A 14,815-nucleotide genomic window follows, 5' to 3' on the forward strand; every position below is an offset into this window, starting at 1 on the left:
CATAACTGTAGTCTACAAATCTGGCCGGAAGCATTCCGATGCAGACTGCTTGTCACGAGCTCCTGTCGACGCAGCACCCGAAGAGGAAGACGACGACGCTTTCTTAGGACCGGTAAGCGCCAGCAGTTTCGCGCAGCAGCAGCACTCGGATCCTAACTTGCAAAGCCTAGTTGATTATCTGAAAGGCAAGACCGCATCGCCTCCCCGAGGGTTCAAGCGGCAACTGTCGTCCTTCGTCCTTCGCAATAATGTCCTCCTGAAGAAGAACTTCGCGCCGAACAGGTGCATCTTCTTGTCGTGCCCAAATATCTCAGGCAAGACATTATGCAGGCATGTCATGATGAGCCGACTGCAGGACATCTCGGGATTGCTCGCACGTTGCACCGCATCCAGGAGAAGTACTATTGGCCACGGCTAGCTACCGACGTTTCTCATTACGTGAAAACGTGCCGTGAGTGTCAGCGACGCAAAACGCCTCCGACTAGACCAGCCGGACTCCTGAACCCCATACCACCGCCAACTAAGCCCTTTCAGCAAGTAGGGATGGACCTCCTCGGCCCCTTTCCGACCTCTTCATCAGGAAACAAGTGGATCATCGTGGCCACCGACTACATGACCCGCTACGCCGAAGCAAAAGCGTTGCCTAGTGGTACCGCAACAGAAGTCGCAAAATTTTTTGTCGAACAAATTCTCCTGCGACACGGTGCCCCGGAAGTGCTCATCACAGACAGAGGAACGGCGTTTACAGCTGAGCTGACGCAAGCCATTTTCAACTACAGCCAGACAAGCCATCGGAGGACCACTGCCTATCATCCACAAACCAACGGACTCACAGAGCGTCTGAACAAGACCATCGCAGACATGCTCTCCATGTACATCGACGCCGAACACAAGACGTGGGGACTCCATTCTGCCCTACTTGATCTTCACTTATAATACTGCCGTCCAGGAGACAACCAGGTTTACCCCATTCCAGCTGGTATACGGCAGGAAGCCCACGACAACACTCGACGCAATGCTCCCGCACGTTTCCGACGAAGACAACCTCGACGTCGCCGCCTACCTTCATCGCGCCGAGGAAGCCCGAAGACTTGCGCGGCTTCGCATTCAAGACCAGCAGCACACCGACGCCCGGCGCTACAATCTGCGCCGACGAGACACGCATTACAAGCCAGGTGATCGGGTTTGGATATGGACGCCAGTTCGCCGCCGTGGATTGAGCGAAAAGTTGCTGCGACGCTACTTTGGCCCCTACAGGGTTCTCCGTCGCATCGGTGACCTCGACTATGAAGTCATCCCCGACGCCACGACAGGATCTCAGCGACGCCGCCCACGCCCGGAAGTCGTACATGTCGTACGCCTGAAGCCATATTATGAACGCTAAAGGACGCGAAGTTTCATTTTCCGTGTTTATTTTCATTTTAAAGTATCGAGACGATGCTTCTTTGGAAGGGGGGTAATGCCACGTATCATTGTAGTGTTTGTTCGTTCACGCTCAAGGCTGCAGGAAAGGGCTGTTATCATTTTTGTTCGTGACGATAGAAGCGACCAGTCTAATCTCGATTGATCGCAGCCATGAAAGGCTGCATCTAGGTTTTTCCAGATCACTGTAGATGATCTTGTCCTGCTATCTGGAAGTTTCTTTGCCGGCTTTAAATTGAGCGATGCCACTAGCGGCGGGCATTCGTAGCTCGACGACCGACGAGCACGCTTGTTGCTGCCCGAGCTCGTCCAGAACCAGCGAAGTTTTTTCGGCGCTGGCTTGCTGAGAAGTTTTGAAAAGTGCAGGCGGGCCTCGGATCCACTGCGACCCCGAGGATCCGCAACCAGCCTCCCAGCCCAGGCGCCGTGCCTTTGCCGGTGCTCGGGCAACTTCCCGGCCTTCAAGCAGCAGCCCAGTCGGCCGCCCGTGACGTCATGGGAGGCCCGGGACCTGCTGCCCCTCCGGTGTTGCGTGCGCCGCCCCCAAAGGCGCACTGTTTTTCGTTCACAGTTACATCCGACGCGACAGCTGACGACATCGTCGACGGCATCGAGTTGGTTGTCGGCCCGAAAGGGCTAGAGAGCCTCCAGCACCATGGATACATGAAGTTCTGCGTCGCCATGGCCTCGGCTGCGGCGGCGGAAAAGATGCTCGTGGAAGGCGCCTTCAACGTGAACGGCACTTCCGTCCCAGTAGCCTGCGTGGGTCCTGCCGTGGTCCACGTGACGGCTTTTCGTGTGCCGCTGTTCGTGGGAGACGCGGCGCTGGCGGCGGCACTGAGCTCTTTCGGCAAGGTGCTGGACATCACCCACCCCGTTCTCAAGGGCCGTCGTCACGTCGGCAACGGGACGCGCGTGGTCCGGATTGAGATGAAGCAGGCGGTGCCGAACTTCTTGACCGTCCAGGGCCACCGCGTCATGTTTGACTACCGAGGCGTCCGGAAGGTGTGTTCCCGCTGCGGGCAGGACGGCCACATCGGCGCGGCGTGTCGAACGCCGCGGTGCGCTCGCTGCGAGGTGTTCGGCCACGACACGGCCGGATGCGGAGCGGCTTGCAGGCGCTGCGGTGGAAGCCACGCCACAGCGGACTGCCTGCGACCACGGTCCTATGCGGCGGCCGCCACCTCGAGAAAGGAACCGAGCAAGGACAACGTGGCCGCAGAAACGCGGAGCCCACCAACCGTCCGGACGCCTGTTGCCGACGAGCACCCAACGACCAGCCGCCCGAGGGAGCCCGAACCCGCCCCCGCGACGGAGGTACCCGTGAAGGAGCAGCTCGAGGGGACGCCTTCAAACGAGGTGGAGCCGTTCGGTGCTGTTTTCGCGGAACCCTTGCCGCCGCTACCCCGCACAGCTTCCTTCAACACCGAGAGCAGCAGCGGCGATGAGTCGAGCGTGGCGTCGGGCGACCTGGTGGACGTACCGGACAAAGTCACGCCGCTTCGCCTGACAGGCGACTTGACGTGCGGCCAGGTGTCAGGAACGACGACTCCTGGAGGTGCGGACGACGCGCGCTTCCCGTCACCAGCCAGCCACACCCTCCCATCGGCGACCCTGGCGTCGGCATCGGCTTCAGCTGCGAGCGTCGCCAAGACCACGCAGCAACCGGTGAGCGAGGCCACAAGCGCCGACGGCCCCGAAAACATGGACTTTTCCCGACCAGACTTCAAACGTGCCCACCTCCAATCATCTTAATCCGAAGGGACTGTTAACGAACGTTCTAGCAAAAAAGTGCCGCGCGCGCCAAGCGCCGCCCATGGCAGCGCTCTTTAGGTTGTATGCTATGCCGTCGGTGCTCTTGGCAGTCATGGCGGTTGTACATCTCCTCTCCCTGAATGTTCGGGGATTTCAATCCGTAGACAGACAGAGAGAGGTGATGCACTTTGCCAGGGCTAGGGGCGTCGACATCCTGCTTTTACAGGAATGCAACTTCCGTACTTCACTTGATGTGCTGAATTTCACCACCCGGTTTTCTGTTTTTGCTTATTTTTCGTTGACTGATTTTCATATGTGCGGTGTTGGTGTCGTTTTTGTAAACTCCTGCCTGCGCGCGGGTGCTCATTGCACTTTCGGGCTGGACGGCCGCACTCTTGCGGTCGACTTCACACTAAACCAGCGGCGGGTACGTGCGTTGGTTGTATATGCGCCAGCACGGCGGACTAGTAGTTCTGATTTTTTTGAGCGCCTCGACTCATTCCTCCTTGATCCCTACCCCACTTTCATCGTCGGTGACTTCAATTGTGTACTTAACATCGACCGTGACGTCCGCGGACAGGGTCACGGTCGCCGTTATTGCGGTGCCCCCGCGCTCCGCGATCTCGTGACTCAGTTCCGCTTGTCTGACGCGTGGGTGCAGCTTCACGGGGATGCCTTTGGAGCGACGTTTGAGAGAGCACAGTCAGCGAGTCGGATAGACAAATTCTATTTTCCACCAGAGCTCGCTTCTTTTGTCGTTAGCTGCGAAGTTCTCGCGTTCCCTGCAGGCACGCCGGTGATTTCCGATCACCACCCCTTGTCAGTCAGGCTCGACTTTGGTGAGGACACCCCACGTACTGTTACGTGGCGCATGGACACGAGCCTACTGGCGGACCCGGAAAGCGTGGCGTCGCTGCGTACGGCGTTGGCAGCATCGTGCAAGAGCTTCGTTGCGACTGATTCATGGGACACACTCAAGGCTCGTTGGCAGGCAACTCTGGTGGCGGCCGGTCAAGACCGCAGACGCCGGGTAACTCATGCACTGAATGACACCCTCAAGCGCATCCGTATAGTGCAAAGGGGAGCACCCTTAACCTTTGCCATGAACGATTACCTGAGTCTACTTAAAGCACGTTACCACGTGTTGCTCTGCCAGTCATCACGGGCAGCTAGTCGTGCACACCAGCTCGGGCGGCCGATATCAGATCCGGCTGTGCTACGACACGTACGCGCAGGCACGGTAGAGGAATTCACTCCCGCTACTGTGCCTTTCGTGACACTCCCAGACGGCACCCAAAGCAAAACCACGGCCGATATCTGCACGATCTTCGCAAGCCACTTTTCGAACCTGTTCTCTACGGACAGTTGGCTACATCTTCAAGATGGTTATGACGGGCTTCTACAAAGTTTTTTTGGAAACTTGCCACGAGTAGCTGAAGAGTTGCATGAAAACCTTTGCGCACCAGCCACAAGCCAAGAGCTGCACGCCATCCTGCAGAGTATGAATGCAGCCTCTGCCCCCGGTCCAGACGGCATTCCAACAAGTTTTTATTCAAACTTTTTTTTACGAGATCCAAGGAGCGCTCCTGAAGATGGTCAACGGCTTCCTCGCGGATGGGTTACGTCCAAACTCTTTCCGCGAATGTCGCATCATACTCATTCCGAAAGCGGGCGGTGACCCCTCCGACCCGCAAGCATGGCGACCCATAAGCCTCTTAAACGCAGATTACAAAATAGTAACATCTTTACTGAACACAAGAATGCGGACGATCCTACCTCACCTAATCCACCGGGCTCAAACCAGCAGCGTCCCTGACCGCTCTGTGTTTGATGCATTGGCACTCACTAGAGACCTGTTCACATTTGCCAGCAGGACAGGCTTCAGCGGGTGCTTTGTTTCACTAGACCAGGCGAAAGCATTCGATCGGGTGGAACATTCGTATCTGTTCGGAGTCCTTGAAGCCTTCGGATTCCCTCCGCAAATTGTCAGCAGGCTGCGCTTACTTTACGCAGACCTGAATGCTCGTCTCTCCGTAAACGGCCACCAGAGCGCTCCCTTCTCAGTCACCAGGGGCATAAGGCAAGGATGCCCTCTCTCCCCAACATTCTTCGTGTTGTGCCTGGATCCACTCATCCGGCGCATTAACGACAGCCCATCCATACGCGGCTTCCCTCTGCCTGGCCAGGGCCAAATCAAGGTATCGGCCTACGCCGATGACGTGTCGCTTTTCCTCAAGGACGAGGATAGCTACGCCGCTTTTTCGCGGCTGTTTCTCGAGTACAGCGAGATATCTGGGGCCCTATTGAACAGGGAAAAAAGCAAGGCACTACGGTTTGGCACCTTCACACCGAACCTTGCGGGCGAGGTGGAGTGGGTGCAGGGAGTGAAAGTCCTGGGAGTAGTATTCCTCGCCAGCGGAGAAGTAGCCCGCGAAACCTGGACTAACCTCCGCACGAACGCTGAGAAACGCCTCTCGGTGGCGTCAACTTTCCGCCTTTCAATGGCAGCGCGCTGCTATATAGTTAATTCCACAATCCTAGCCGCATGTTTTTTTGTCGCCCGCGTCGCAAACCCACCGCGCACGTTTGCGCGCAGGCTAACCTCGGCCTGTGGCTCTTTCGTTTGGGCGGGCAAAACCGAACTTGTGTCACGAATGTTCATGCGCCTTCCATCGTACATGGGTGGGTTTGGTATACCTTGTATACGCACCATGTGCAATGTGCTCGCCTTGCGAGGAGTACGAGATCTTGTACGCAACCCAGACTATCCCGGGAGAACGCTCCTCACATATTTTCTGGGTACAGCGCGTAACGTGTTTTTTTCACAACACGTGGTTGGCCCTACAGCCGAGCAGCCGCCGGCATTTTTCGTTAATGTGCGTCGCACACTGACGTCGTTGACTGCCAGCGTTCCCGATCTGGATGTTGATGAAACCCCGCCCTCCAGAATGTGTGAAGCACTAACGGTCGCTGCGCTGACCCGCGAACAACTCCAGAAAACGAGACGGGCACGCTGGCGCCAACTGACCTCAGCTACGCTTCCTGCAGATGTCAGGGACTTCGGCTGGCTGCGAGGCTGGCGGGTCCTGCCCACAAGAGACCGCCTTGCGGCGTGGGGCGTGGCGCCCTCCGCCCGATGCCCGCAGTGCGGTCTGCTTGAAACTTTGCAGCACGCAATGTTTGAGTGTGTAGTTGCGCGCACCTTTTGGACATTAGTGTCACGCATGTTTTTAACCCGCCTGGAAGCGCGCACTAGTTCTCTCGAAGTGTTTCAAAATATGCTCTTGTGTGTCGGCATGTTTGTTTTGTGGCGGCAGCGTGGAGTGGCATCCTTAAATGGGCGTCCGCAAAGAACAATGTTCCCAATGTTTCAGCGCCTGCGCACGCGCCTCTTTGAACAAGCATGCATGGACGCTCTGTCAATGAGCGAGGCTGAGTTCTTGCGCAAATGGTCGACATACTTTATCGTCCTGCGCGGCGGTCGAGTATCGGCATTTTTACTGCATTACTGACGTGCTCAGTGCTGCGTCACTGCGCATGTGCTTGACTGATCAGAGAATTAAGTTCATCTGTTTTGTTTGGTATTTTCTATGTTAAAACAGAAAAAAATAAACTTCTCTTTCTACGCCGCCACCGAGTGAGTCAGTTCTTTTGCGGGCGCTAGTCAGCCCAAATAAAGAGCTTCGTTTGCAAGTATTTCTGGTGTCTTCCTGACCGCTGGACTGCCGTCACTACAACGTGACAATATTGCCGATCTTGACGCGAGACTGTCGGCAGTGGAATCTAAATCATCCGCCAGTGATGCGGCTCACGGAGAATTGCGGATTTTTCGTGAGCTAGCCGATCAGCTGTCAATGAAAATAGCAAGTTATGTCTTGGACAGGCAGAGCTGGAAGACCGGCAGCGCAGGGAAAATCTTCTTTTGTTCGGCGTACCCGACAGTTTGTCCGAAACGTGGGATGAAATGGAAGAAAAGTTATTGAACCTTGTTTCAGGCTGCTTTGATCCTGTTCTTACGAATGACATGTTTGAACGAGCACACAGGATTGGTGTGTTCTCAGACGAAAAGAATCGTCCGATTGTTGTGAAGCTCCGGTCTTTCAAAACAAAACAACAAATCCTAGTGCAGTCTGCTAAACATAAGTAAAAAAATTACCGACGATTACGTTACTTCCTAATGCGAAATTTGAGCGCAGCAAATAAGCTGTTTCACCTTTTCGATAGATTGAGGCAAAGAAATCGAGCAACACATGTATGCGCTATCACAGAATTTTTTTTTAGCAGACGGAGGACTTCCATCGGTCGTCTCGCTCATGGCTCAGAAAGAACTGGCAGATTATTTCGCAGTGGCGAACGGCAGTGGCAATTTCGGCTCGGGCGGTGCACATATACAGATCCGCCGCCACCGATCTGGCTCTCTGATTGCCACCGCACAGGGGTTGCATTGGAGGAGGAGCGAAGAAAGGAATTAAGTTCGAGCCGGCGCTTTGACAACCGGAGACTCGCAGGAAGAGGGGGGAGGGGGGCGGCGTGTGCACCCAGCGGCAAACGATGGGGGCAGAAGCGCGCAGCAAGCGGACAACACGATAAAGGGAGGAGGGAAGAGATAGCAGCGACTGACTGATGCCGCTGACGCCGATAGTGAGTCAACCCCAGCTTCGGATGAAAGGGGGGCGGAGCTGGTTACGAGGCCGACGCCGACGACAACGCCGACGACGACGACGACGCGAAACCCAGGAACGGACGCCAAAGAGCTGCGCTCTAAAAAGGTCACTGTAAGTGAAGATTATTCTTTGCAGACGCGTGTCGCTAGAAAGAAGCTTGTGCAGTTCGCGAAGGATGTTGACTTTAAGTATAAGCTGAGGTATGACAAACTGTATTGTAACAACAAATGCTACGGCTATGACCCTATTCACGATAGCGTTTTCGAGCCAGCTGGCCCACCGGGATCTTTAGTGGCCCCTTGTCGCGCTGCTTCTGGCTCGCCACACGCTTCGCCATAGAGACGCGGGAGGGGCAGTGGACGGGCGACTGGAGATAAGACAGCGATATCAATTCTTTTCACAAACATAACCCTATTGGAAAAAAAAGGCAATGATGTAAATATTGGAAACCAACACTGGAAACCTTGGTGGATTATGGTAATGGAAAATGCGTTGGAATGACTGGGCATGTTGGAATGACTGGGCATGTTGGAATGACTGGGCACGTTGGAATGACTGGGCATGTTGGAATGACTGGGAGATGTTGGGGTAGGGGCCATGCAGCAATGTTATGTCTGTCGCAATGAGACAGCAAATTTCAAAATAGATGAAGCTCCTACAGCTAGTTTTATTTTGTGTTCATGCTCCTCTTGCTCTTCTTTAGCCACTTGTCAATGCAGCTGGGCCCCATGAAACAGCCTTGTTGATGTACCACCGGTGCATGAGGGCTTGGGAAAACTGGGTGATGCACTCTGCAGAAAAGATTGAAATGAAAGAATTAGGATCCACAAGTTTTTATTCTTGCCAGTATTAGAGTGCTAAAAAAGTAAACTCCGTATTGTGGCCACAGGAATAAAGTGAGCCTAAATCAAGAACCACTGAAGCTATTCGCACTCAAAAAGAAAAATAATTTGAGGTTCTTATTCAATATATCATATGCTCGTCATTAAGTACCATCATCAGCAGCATAACTAGCACCACTGCAAGACAAAGGCCTCTCCTATATCCCTAAACATAAGCCTGACGTGTGCCATAATGAGCAAAATAAAAAAGCCATCGTTTTTTGTCCTCTGAAGGCTTTTAGTGGGGTATTAATAAGAGGGACAATATAAAGGTAAGATCAGAAGGGTGACAGCAGTAGCACAGCTGAGATGTCGCAGACGATACACTACGAAAAGAGGCATACAATCCATTGATACATCAGTTGCAAAAAATAAAAACATCAGCAAAGAAAAGGCAAAACAAACCAGTGTCAATGCTCCAAGCGATATCACTTATTTCCATAATTTTGAGGGACCACATGCAATGAAAATGTGGTGAGGTAGAGTCACAAGCGAAGGCCATTCTGTTCTCGATTTAATTATTACTAACTCTATGCAGCTGAATGCTTTTTCTGGTGTTTTATCTTGTTGTGTTAGTGACCATCTTCCTGTGTTTGCTTGCATTGAGAACGCTAGTACAATAGGAAGTAAGTCCACATCAATCACATACCAAGCTATTACAGAATCATCATTGAAATCCTTTAGGGATGCGCTCATGAAAGTATATTGGAGTAAGATAGCTGAACTTCATGATGCAAATGTTGCCTATAATACGTTTGTCGATTGCTTTAAACAAATATATCACGACTGCTTTCCTCTTGTAACACGTGTGAAAAGTCGCAGAATCCGCAAGCCATGGGTAACGCCAGAGCTTCGCGGAGAAATACAAATGAAAGACAAGCTGTACAGAAAATTTTTGAGCAGCCGGAAGGTTGAGGACCTTGCGGTATTTAAGAAATATAGGAACAAATTGACTAAAAAACTGCGGTCTGCACGAACAGCCTATCACGTGTCACTTCTAGATGTTAAGAATGCTCGAAATGGTGTACTATGGTCGAGATTAAATACACTTCTGCAGCGGGACAGTTCACGCACTGCATTAACAAAATTAAATATTGATGGAAAGGAAGTTTCTGGCGTCGAACTGGCTAATGTATTCAATACTTTTTTAACGAGCTTGGCTACCCGTGCTATAACACGTGCTGCCGGATCTCACGCTTGCAAATATGTTCGAATTCAGAATGATGAAACAATTTGTCTGCACCCAGTCACGGTAGATGAAGTAGTGTCGGTGATAACAAATCTTAACAATAGCAGTAGCTGTGACATTGATGATATCCAAATACGGCCAGTCAAGCATGTAGTTGACATAATTGCTCCCATACTTGCTCACATCTTTAACATCTGTTTAGAAACTGCAGTTTTTACGGGAAAAATGGAATTAGCAAAAGTTGTTGTTCTTTACAAAAAAGGAGATCGCAACGCCCTCGCCAACTACAGACCAATCTCTATTTTGCCAGTGTTTTCGAAAGCATTTGAGAAAATGCTGCATCTAAGAATGTCAAATTTCATCCATAAATTTAACTTGGTAACACCATTTCAGTTTGGCTTCTCCAAAAGCAAATCCACTGAACTTGCATTACTCCAACAAAAGGAATATATAATAAAGCAACTTGAAAACAAATCTATTGTCATTGGTGTATTTGTGGACTTCTCAAAGGCTTTTGACCTGGTAAATCATAAAATCTTACTAAATAAATTACACTGCTATGGTATCCGAGGAAAAGCGCTCTCATTGTAAAGTTCTTATTTGTCGTTTAGACAGCCAGTGGTGTACATAAATGGTATACAGTCTGAACCGAAGCCGCTCTTCTACGGTGTCCCCCAAGGCAGTACGCTAGGGCCTCTACTCTTCAATATTTACCTAAACGATATTGTCAACATTAGCGATAATACAAAGTTTTTCATCTATGCAGACGATACGAGCGTATTTTTTTCGGGTGAAAATGTTCATGAACTTATCAAACAATGTAATTCCACAATGAAAGCTCTTGAGGTCTGGTCTGCAGTTAACCTGATGCAAATAAATGAGAGTAAGACCAAAGCTGTCATATTTAGGCCGAAAAATAAAGTTATCCCACTCCACGATAATATTATATTAAACTCGCGGGCTGTAGAAATTGTTGAGCAGTTTAAATGCCTTGGGGTCATATTTTCTGCCAGTATGTCATGGGATTATCATGTCAATTATATCTTGAAAAAAATAGCTCAAATCACTGGTGTTATAGGCAGTCTAAAATACATACTTCCCACAAAAACTAAGATGCTGGTATACAATTCAATATTCAACTCACATTTAAACTATTGCCAGTTGGTGTGGGGCACTACAACATTCACTAACCTTGAACGTATTCATTTAATGCAAAAAAGATATCTCCGAAATGCATATAATTTACCGTTCCGACATCCCAGTGCAGCTTTCTTTTGTCATTCCAGAGTTATTAAAGCACATAATCTTTATAAATATCGCCTCAGTGTTACTTTTAAAACAGAAATCAAGAAGAATGTAACAAATCTTAAAAATTTTGCAGAACTAAGGAAAAAAGAATCAGTCTATCCAACAAGACGTGGCGAAGAATGGACAGTGCCAACACCTCGACTAAATCTTGGTAGGGAATGCCTTCAGTACACACTTCCATCTCTTCTAAATAGGTATATCCACATTAACCTCGATTTGTTTTCTTTTTCACGTCATGAACTACATAATTTGTTTTTGCATAACATTGTTTAAGTTTCATTATGTATACATATTGCTGTTTCGTGTATTCTCCGGTGCTTCCTTGATGTGCTTGTTTTTTTAAAATTGTATAAACTCTTGTGTTGCCTCCGTGTCAATAATTAGGATTGTAGACTCGTCAAGCTGCCCAAGGGCAGCTTTTTTCTACGATTACTCCATCTGTAGTGCTAGATGGGAAATAAACTTTGATTTCATTTATTCTTCAATGGGAACAGGAAAAATTTCTTGATTTAGTTGTGATGGCATCCTGGTCTGAAGCGGGGCAGCAACATTTAACATTAAGTTGTGGAAAAGTATTGTAGAGTATATGGAACACACCTAAACGAGCAATTTCCCCTTTTATGCAGTGATGTCTGGTGGTCAAATGAGATGACTGATTACACATATGCTGTACCAAGTGTCGCTGTTGGATTAAAGGGAGTTGGTGGCGTAGCATCAAACAGTTTGGTGCAAAATTGAAAGAGCTAGGGAATACTTCAGTTTGGAATCAATAAAATTTTTATGCATAAACTGCGCAGCATGGCAAGAGCACACAGATCATGACATCTCCTGATAAACCCGAGTGCCCTTGTGGTGCCAGCAGCATATATCGTGACATGCTCCAAGTATGTGGGGCTGCATCTGGTTAAGGTTTCTCCATACCATTAACCCTAGAGGTGGGAAAGGAGGTCTATACGTTGTGACAAAACAATGCAGACAAGACAAGGACAACGAAGGAATAAATATGATGGCATGAGTGCTGACTATCGCCAATGTGTATTGGAAACCACGTCAAAATATATACACTGTGGCCTAAAAAACCAACCAACAAAGGGCACCTTGTGTCAACCACATTGCATGAGTGTAAAACAAAACAAAAACTGACAAAGAAGCATTTAAGAGCATGAACTCTTCCTTAGGAAGCGATAAAGAAGGTGTGCTAACACAGTGATTGCGGTTTTTTTTTAAATTTCAGTGGCCTTGATTATCTCATGCACAAACTTTTCTGTGTCTGTCAGGCAAAATGCAGAACATGAATTCCGGTTCACAGCGTTTAGGATCTGGCAAACAATTGCAATTGCGACAGTGAATCATCAAAGTTCTCCCGCAAGCTTTGTTCACATCGTCGTGGTGGTCTTTTAAACCTCTCAGTGACACACTTGCCTGTTTTCCCAATGTAAACATAGCCGCATTTCAAGGCGTTCGAACACACTATGTCTTCTGTGCAGTGCACGAAGAGACTCTGATGGATAATCTCGGTTGACTACAGGTACTGAAACTTCATAGGGTTAGAAAAACAATATCGACGCCAACTCGACTGCCTATTTAACCGGTGCGACCAATTGTGGATGTAGGGAAAGGTACGTACAAACTTCCTTTTGGGAGTTACAGTCTCGACGGGGGCACAAAAGGAATGTTTCAACTTCTGCTTAAAGCAATCGGCTAAAGACACTGACAAAGGTTCTGAATATCCAGTAAAGGACAAACGGCATATGAGCTGGGCAAAACTGGATGTCATGGCAATCAAACAGGATTTCATTAAGGAATTTTTGAAGCAAAGGATAGTGACACCTCTTGACCAGCTTAGACTGAACCGAAGAAAATGGTAAAAGTAGCTTGTTTTCCCTTGGCTCGTAAGCCCAACAAGTGTAACCACCCAAGATTGAGATCCAATAAATGTGATGACATATTATCCTCTATAATTTCAGTGGTGATTCAAAGTGGACTGAGGCTTTGACTGAACTCCTCTCTCACCTTAGACAATGCTTCGTCAGGATTGGAGATCCTGCAATAAGCCACGTAACAGCGGCGCTAATAGTTTTTTTTGCAAAAACAAGCTATTCTGAAATGTAATAAAGGTGGACTGAAGGTATGAGCTTAAAAGTGCGACAAAATTATTCACCAAAATGCCTGAGACGTTTGGAATGCCACTGCTCCATTTAGGTTAATGAATTCTTCAACACATTATTGATCCTGATTGAGGGATGGCGTAATATAAATCCTTGATGTCAACATAGCACCCCATGAAACTGGTGCGAGAGTTATTGTGTAGAAACTGCGTTACTTTCTCTGCAGATCTTACACGAGAGGAGTCATCAATGCTCAGCAACTTAATTTTATGTCGCAAAGAGAAGGCGATTTGTTTCTGACTGGTTCCATTCTCTTAAACTACAACCCTCAAGGAGCAGTCACCTTTATGGGTCTTTGCGGTAAAGAAGATAGCTGGACAATTTTTCTTACTGAAGTTGATGGCATTAGCCTGATGGTTAAACTCTAGATTGTTAATGTTTCTTGGCACTGGACTTTGCTTTTAACAAATCAGATAGTAAGTGGCACTCAAATTCAGAATACACTGCATCTGTGGCCTTGGACTGAAAGGCGCCTTTCGATACGACCACAAAACCACCGTTTATCAGCAGTTGAAAGCAAGAGGGCCCACCCTCTTAAATACGACACAGTTCGGCCTGTGGGCAAGTTCCTAAAGAGGGTTCAAACCGTGACACTGCATCAAAACATCCCGAAACACACCTGTCACACTCAGGTCTGTGCGTGGAAAAGGCAACTCGTCAAACCATGGCAAGCATCTCCACAATAGTTCTCTTCGGAGGAACGGAAAATTTTGGTCCATAAGCACTTCAAGGACCAGACGAGGCAGCGACTCCAAGCTGAAGGTGTGCACCTTGTTGTCAAACTCTTGTGCCTGAAAACAAGCCAGGGAGTGGCTGGTTGACGGTGTCACGCACCGTTGACCAGGTGAAAGCCACCTGGAATGCCACTTTGCAGCCACTTTGCGCTCACTAGCCCGGAGCAGAGAAGCCAAGGCACGAGTGTCTGAAAACAAGGTGCACAATGTCGACACTGAGTTGCTGCCTCGTCTGCTGCTTGAAGCATATACGGGCCAAAATTTGCCATTGTTCCTTCGAAGAGGACTATTCTGGAGCTGTTTGCCATACTTTGACGTCTTGCCTTCCTGTGCCTGGACCTGAGCGTGACAGGTGTGTTTCAGGGGGCGTTGGTTGATGGGGTGTCGTGGTTTGAACCATGCCAGGAACTTGCCCGCAGGCTGAACTGTAACGGGTTTAAGACGGTGGGCCCTATCGCATTCAACTGCTGATAAAGAAGGTGGTTTTGTGGTCATGTCTAAAGGCGTCTTTCTGTCCAAGGCAACGGAGGCAGTTAATTCTGAGTTCAAGTGTCACACAACAGCTGATTTGTTAATAGCAATGTCCAGAGCCAAGAAACTGTGTAATAATCTAAAGTTGAACCATCTGGCTAATGTATCAACTTCAGCAAGAAACTAGCAGAGGTGCCAATGAGAGGTCAAAAGACCACCGTTA

General features: G+C 49.3%; 1 pseudogene; it reads left to right on the forward strand.

Annotated features, from left to right (window-relative positions):
- The window catches only part of LOC149325342 (uncharacterized), a 41,655-nt pseudogene that overhangs the window by 19,144 nt on the left and 7,696 nt on the right, over positions 1-14,815 (forward strand).

Source organism: Amblyomma mixtum, chromosome 10 (genome assembly GCF_055824585.1).
Source record: "Amblyomma mixtum isolate Tamu chromosome 10, ASM5582458v1, whole genome shotgun sequence".
NCBI lineage: Eukaryota > Metazoa > Arthropoda > Arachnida > Ixodida > Ixodidae > Amblyomma > Amblyomma mixtum.